The sequence below is a fragment of the Ctenocephalides felis genome, unplaced genomic scaffold (genome assembly GCF_003426905.1).
Source record: "Ctenocephalides felis isolate EL2017-DRISC unplaced genomic scaffold, ASM342690v1 CF-g0.4_SCAFFOLD_03571, whole genome shotgun sequence".
Taxonomy (NCBI): Eukaryota; Metazoa; Arthropoda; class Insecta; order Siphonaptera; family Pulicidae; genus Ctenocephalides; species Ctenocephalides felis.
Genome location: NW_020539725.1, coordinates 54,356,626 through 54,364,664, shown reverse-complemented (window position 1 = coordinate 54,364,664; position 8,039 = coordinate 54,356,626). Strand labels below are relative to the sequence as shown.

The 8,039-nt window shown below is 28.2% G+C and overlaps 1 pseudogene; it reads right to left on the bottom strand.

Moving 5' to 3' along the window:
- Positions 1-1,403: 1,403 nt before the first annotated feature.
- On the bottom strand, positions 1,404-3,175 carry LOC113386284 (annotated as a pseudogene).
- Positions 3,176-8,039: the final 4,864 nt, after the last annotated feature.

Sequence of the window (8,039 nt, the reverse complement as noted above, 5' to 3'; positions counted from 1 at the left end):
TCTGGAATTTTATAAATCTGGCCTACAAAAATATACCATGGACTAAATAATTGAAAGTGACTAAATATACTAGATAGAATAATCAAAACTTTTGTCTCTCATTTGTTGTCAACTACTTCTGTTAATCCAATAGCTATATAGACATTATTAAAATAGATGTCAGGTCAAAGTTTTATTCTTTTAAATTAGTGCCTATTTTATTTTGGTGAATTGGCATGTCTAAATCGAGTACCAATCCAGTGGTTGGACATCTGGGTATGATGGTAAGGACTAAAAGTAGTAGATCTAATTTTGAACAAGCTTTTCTTATATCAATATAAAATAGTGTATGTTTTTTAATTTTACAATCTGCCAATATAACATTATCTTAGAAAATTTGCATCAAGCATACCTGTAATGGCATCGTGCTCAATAGGCATGAAAGTGGTACCAAAATCTAAATCTGGTTCTTTGTATAAGATCTCATTGAGAATTTAAATATGATACACTAATATACTTGTTGTTATAATAAATATACCAAATACACGCACATATTGTTTCGATAATAGATATTGACACCAAAAATGGTCAAAAATTTAATCAATAGGTAACACTTCACTTCCATGCAATAGGGTTTCTGCAGTATTTTTTCATCAACATTTAGTCATTTGATAAATTGTAAACGTAAAATTCAAAATCAAGATGAAAACAATCAAAAGTATAAAGTAAAATTCAATAGTATTTACTAATATAAAAATTGTACGTAAAATAAAGAAGTACGGACAGACCAATATGATGTAGGACATTGAATAGATATCCATTTCAAATAAAAAATAACGAAAGTGGCTACTACAGGTTAATTGCTACAAAAAAGAACGGATTCCTAATTAAACGTACTCAAACTGGTCAATAAGCAACTAATCGACTTCAATTTATTCTAATTTTCTTACCTGTGCACTCCAATTGTACCCATAAGACTCTTGAATAACTTCATGAAATTTTAGCTCAAGGAAATGAAATATGATAGGTTCTTATATTATGTATATTAATGCATTTTATTATTATCTTGAATTTCATATGTAAAGCGATATATTTAGACATAATCATTAAATTGTTATTATAACATATGAGAAGCGCAACCCAGGTATTATTGGAATGTGAGGCCACCCATGGTGCCATATTATATGATGTTATTTTAGGCAATACGCCGAATAAAAAATAATTACTCAAAATAAATAAGTTCTCAAATATAAATATGTAATATGACTAGTAATAATAAAGAGCGGTCGATTTGTTCCATACATCGCTACCAATTAAACATTGTCAATTTGTGGTACATAAGAAATAGATAAGGCATCTTTAAATTTAAGAGGATTTTATTTTAATCTTTTAATATGAATTGGTAATATTAAGATAATTTTTGATCATGCGTCTTCATCTTCCTGTTCCTCTCCTCCCATACCATGAGCTGCTTTCAAATTAGCGATTTCATCCTCCAAATCCTTGATGTCTTCTAAGTGACCAGTTAACTCTGCCTTAGCATTTTCTATGTCTTCCTTAGTTGCTCCACCGATTTGCTTGATGACGTAATCTAAAGGATCATCTGTAATAAAATGTGGAAATTTAATTTTCATAAATAATAATATAGACTAGTCATTTTATAGTTAGACTATTTGTAAAACATCATTCTCAGAGTCATGGACTTTAAATAGTTTTATTGGGCTATTTTTAGCATATCAATGGAAACAATGATTTCAGTAACAATTCAATACCAGGAACTGGAAAAGTTTATTATATTAGTTACCAATTTTATTACAATTTTCTTGACCTTTTTAAATTTGTAATTCCATAACGATTTAAATACAGTACTAATATAGACTTCTCATAATATAGTTAGACTATTTGTAAAATAATTATCGATAATAATAAAATATCGATTTCAAATAGTTTTATTACATTAGGTTATTTTTAACAAATTAATGAAAAGATAGTAATTTCAGTATCTATTCAAGACCAAGCACTGAAAAAGGGTTAGTGTGTTCCCAATTTCATTACCATTTTCTTGGCATTTCTAAATTTGTAATTTCACAACGATTTAAATATTAAAAGATCACAGACACAATAAAATTATTCTCTTTAGTTCTTTCAACTTTGTTTCATTTGTGTGTTTGAACCTAAAAAGTTTATCGACCAAAGAGTATTCCAATAAAGTTGTAAAATTTTATTGACATGTGAATTGGATTTAAATTTTTGTGTGAGAATAATGTACCATGTTCCTAATTTCAATTTGCACCAGTGTGCGAATTTTTTGTAATGATAATAGTACATATAGATCTACTAAAAAAATAAAAATAATAAAATTGTAATAAACTATGAGATCAGTCAGTCACAAAAAACTGAGGTTTTTACAGTTATTATTTGAAAAGTGTTCAAATGCATAAACTGTGAAAAATCAATGCCAACGGTCTCCAAAATATACTGGCAATCAGCAAAAAAGGTATAAACTTGTTAATTGAATTCAAAGTAATGTGTGAGAATGGTATGTACCGCCAAAATTTATATGGTATCATTGTGAAAAATAGGTTTTAGATTATCTCGTCACTATAATTTTAAACTGTAATCTGTTGATATGTTTTAAAAATCTAATTTAAAAATGAATTTTTATAAACCTTTCATTTTCAATCATTTTGAACAGGCTACTCCTAAATATTTTGTGAGAGTAAATTGGTTTTGGAAGCTTGGCAGAATTTGATCAAATTGCAGCTTATAAAAGTAAGATAAATGTGATATTGTTCTTATAACAAATTAATACTATCTTAAAAGTGTCAAAAATACAATGTTTGAATTTTTTCCAAAACTTGTGCTCACGATATCCAAAAATATCACATAGATACATGCGGAAGGTCAATAGTCTCTCATATCAAGACAGCATTAATCATCTATAAAGTGCTTATATTATATTATACACACTTGTTAACAAATTGCTATACTGTATAATAAAAATACGTTTATTATGTCATAAACTTCTTTTTTTCTCAATTGAGTTCAACCGTTTCTATCCAAAGTTACCTGGTTTTTCGTCTTCCTCGTACAAACTGACCAGCGCCTTGGTGACTGCGTCCATGACACCAGCGCGTTCCAAATATTTACGAAATTCCTCACGTTTTGCGTCAATTGGTTTATAATAGCTTGCCATTTTTGCAATTATATTGAGAAATAACTTTTTATAATTATATACGCGATGTAAATATTTTTAGTTTTACTTCTTTTGTTTCCCTGAAACAAAAATTGACATTGGAATTTTGTAATGGACATGGACACATAAACAGCGTGCCTGGTATTGACTTCACATGTTTCATATAATAAAAAAATATAGATTTTACCTTGATTTTGCGATTAGTAATCACAGGATCTTTTTGGATTTCGGTGAGCAATTGTGGTAACTCTATAAAAAATTACCATAGTTCTCGATTCTTCTTAAGAATCTTTTTAATGCGTTTGTCTGCCAATAATAATCCATTCCTTGTTATTGCTCATAGTGTCAATGAACGAATTCAAGATTTATTTACAGTATTCAAGACGCATTGAATATTTTATGCACTTTTGCAAATTAGAGAGCATGTCAAACAATGGTCGATGCAAAAAAATAAACATTCTACGAAATAATATTTCCAACGACTACCAGTGAGTCATTTTGTTGCGGTTTTAAGTTCCATGACAAAGTTTAAAGCTCATTTTGAAAGCCTATATTAGTCATGGTAATAATGTGACTAAAAGTTGTCAATTTTATATTAAAATATATTTTTACAAATTTGAAGAACATTGGAACTTAAATAAATTTTATTTTTTTATATTAATGACAATAATATTATCTTTTTGTGACATAACGTAATGTTATATATTACTGATAAGTAGAACATTAGGTTTACTCTTCTAGGATTTTGATAAAACTTTACATAGTAATAAAATTAATAGTCAAACTGAACAGATCAAAATATTATAGGCATATGAGAAGTGGTTCAATTATAAAAAATAATTAATGTTGTATTAAAATTAAAAATAATTGAACGTTGTATTATACATTGCTGACAAGGAGAACTCTTCTAGGACTTTGATGATGATAGTGAAACTTTGCATGGTGATAGTGATAATCAAACTAAACAGTTTGATTATCTCTTTATAATCAAACTAAAAAGTGGTTTAATTATAAAAATTAATTAAAGCCTTAATAAGGATGTGATCAATAGCATATGTCTTTGTCCTCTCTGTGAGATAAAATCACAAAGATGCATTCCAAATAATAACTGAAAATTAACAGGAATTAAATCAATATTTTTAAAAGAATTAATAGATAATTGATTGCTTCCTAAATCTATATGTTGATTTATTCATTTTATTTTATTAACTTCCCGAAGGAGAAGTTTATGTTTTCATCAAAAATACCGATTCGCTAATTTTATGTTATCTTAACGTTTCAAGCCATTCTGAATTGAATGAAACCAAAGATTATTATTAATTTCCCGTAGGGTAAGTTATTGTAATGGGCCGAAAATCGGTATTGAAAATTTTTACATTTCTCGACGTTTTGAAGGTTTTTGAACGTTTTGGCATACCTCAAAAAAAATGGATGTGTGTGTGTGTATGTGTATGTATGTATGGATACAAATTTCCAGTCACGTTTTAGGGCGCACGGATCAACCGATTTGAATGGTTCAAAAAATATTCGATTCTTATTGATAGGGAAAAGAGCTGATTAGTTTTTTGCAAAGGCAGGTCCAGCCGTTTCGGAGATACGGAGCAAAGAGTGCAGAAAATAGGAATCGAATTTTTGAGAGAACGGAGTATCCGATTTGAATGATCTAAAAAACATTTAATTAGTAATGATTGGGAGAAGTGTTTAGTAGTTTTTGGCAAAGGCAGGCCCAGCCATTTTGAAGATACGGAGCTAAATATGTAAAAAATGACAGTTTTTGAGAGAACTAAGCGTCCGATCTAAATGATTCAAAGAACTTTCTGCTTGTTTTAACAAAATAATTGATTTTGGATTTTTTTTTTTTTTTAGTTTTTTGTATATCGAAAATATTTCAGATTTTATTTTTAATTCTGACTATAGTTCTAATATACTTTACAAATAATTTCAACTCTGCAATTCAGTTTATATAATTCTTATAAATATTAGACAATGTTACAATATTTATAATAATTTGAAAATATTCAGTAATCCTCGAACATTTCGTTACGGTACGGGAAGTTCCAGCAATTTGCCTTAAGGCACGATGCCACCCACCCCACTAGTTTTTGGTAGAGATCGGCCAGGCTGTTTACTTGTAATAAAGTGTTCAAAAAAATCGTTGATTTTCATGATTTTTTTTCTGATGGTAGATACCATAGTCTTATCGATCATACTAAAATATTACGGCCCTGCGACAAGTCGTTTAATTTTAAGCATTCTTCAAAGTTAGGAAAAATTAGAATCTTTATTTTGTGCATTTATCAAAATCAGACTTTTCATCGACGTTTTCTCAAAAACGCCTGAACTGATTTTAGAAATTTACAAGCCATTTGATGTATCTCAATGAGGACTATCATTTGTCAGTTTTGTGAGACGATCTGCCGAGCCATTTCTTTGTAATTCGAAAAAAAGTGTTAAATTTTTGTCCACATTTAAGCTCATACTACCCAGTCGATTTTAAAAAATCAAAAACTGTTCGAAAGATATCAGTTGGGAATGATACTGACTAGTTTTAGGCGAAAATCTACCGAGCCGTTTCCTTGTAATTAACTGTTGAAAAAAAATTCAGCCGATTTTTATGGAACTTTTTTTGGCGAAATATATCATGGTCTTATAGAACTTACTGAAATATTACGGTCTTATGACAAGTAGTTTAATTTTAAAAATTTATCAAAGTTTGAGAAAATGAGTAGTGTTTTTGACGTTTGTTAAAATTAAAACTGGACTATTTACTTGGTATAACGATAGAGTACTTGGTCTTAATGAACATACTAAACCATTAAAGTCCTACGGAAACTGGTTAAGTTATAAAAATTATTGATTTTTGAAATGTTGCTTTTAGAAAATACTCCAAATTAACGTGTTCGTTCGTTTTCAATTATGTGCAATAAATCCACTCGGAATACTTTTAATCACTCATAAATTATTTTATTTTTTATTGATAATGTCGATTCATTACACATATCGGGAAGTTCATGTAACTTGTCTTTAGGCAAAATACCAATACCAACTAGTTTCATTTATATTTATTTGCGTTCCGAATAATCCATGTGTGACCTCCATCCTCTGCCACCATAATCGCGTCAACTGAAACCAGAAACGTGATGAGAATATTTGCGAACAAACGATGAGTTGAATAAATTGTCACTGCGAAATGTAAAATTAGTACTCAGAAGAGTAATTTCATATGCAATGTGGTGCACGATTTAGTTATTGTTAATATTGTGCAATTCATGGGCTATTACAAAATGCATTGCATGTCTAATAAGTATTTAACGAGACCTACTAGGTGTAGAAATAATTCTAGGTAAAGGACTTACAAGTCAATTCATGGTTTTGAGGAGTATGAAGTTGCACATTCATATAAATTTATTTGTATCGAAAAGTAGAAGACTAGTCCTAACCACTGTAGATGTTGCTCCTGGTAATCTATTCATTTAGGTCTGATTTTTTGTATATATATATTGAAACTGGAATTAAATCATCATCATCATCAAGAATTAAATTACTGAGTATCAGTAATCTTATTGGGAAAAAATTTTATTTTATACATATTCAATTTTCACAACTTTTATTTATAATTTGTCGAGCTATTTCATAGAGAGAAATTATTATATATTCGTCCACTGTTTCTCAGAAATCACTAATTTATGTGGAAAAATTAAAAGATTATTTTGGCCTCATGCTGATTAAATTCTATTAAAAATCAGCAAAAGTACTTCTTCGTAGTAGTAATTTTTAAGTCATTTATATAGAAAAAAATTTAAAGAAATTGCAATTGTTGTAAACAGTACTTGGTCTCGGTTATTGCTAGATTTTAAGAATCACTTTAAAAAAAATACTACTTACATCTAACTTAATTTTTAATTTTACGTAAAAGTAAAGATGTCAAATCGGTAAAGATGTCAAATGCAATTATGTAGCAAAAGCTTTTTGTTAACAATTTGATTACATTATTACATATCCAAAAATTTCAAATGTGTCTACATCATTTTGTCAGCTTATATTCATATATTATTATGTACTTATATTAGGTTAAAATATTTATGGTAATAGCAAACCTTTCCACATAATCGTGAGAAGAATGCACGACATATTTCTTTGATAATAATGTATATGAATAATTTTACAAAAATTTATATTCTAGAACAAACTTTCCATTTTAAGAGTGATTTTGCAATGGTCCTAAATATATGCAAATTTACTACACATTTTTATTAAAACACTTTAATCGCATAACAGTTCCTGCTTTTTACTAACAATTACTTTCACTGAGCTTTAAATAGATATAACAATTTTTACAAAATTAATATCATATTATCATTATCATTAATTTTAATTACATTTTTATAGATTTAAAGTCGCTTGAATTTCACAATAAAATATCATTTCATACTTCCATATATAAAATTAGTAACATTGAAAATTCGGTATTGCTTAGTAAACTTGAGAAATTTGCGCCACATATCCTTTTCAAATAGTTTTTATCACTTTTTGCCAAATTTTTATTCAAATGAATTTGTGCAGAGAAAGTTTATGTCAAGTTTAATAAAGTCTAGATGCCATTTTAAGGCATATATTGGAATTGACAATCAATAAATTGTAAAGCAATAAAGTTATTGTGAAATTTGTTTACTTTTGTCATATTGTTCAAGTTTTTATAATTTATGGTGCTGTTCTACAATCTTGAAAAATAATGTACACTAGTGGTGTATGACATTGTGCCTTGAGACAAATTGCGGGGACTTCCCGTACCTAATTAAAATTTTGAACATTCGAATTATTTTCGATATGAAAAAGAAATTATTTGAAAATTAGAAAAAAACAT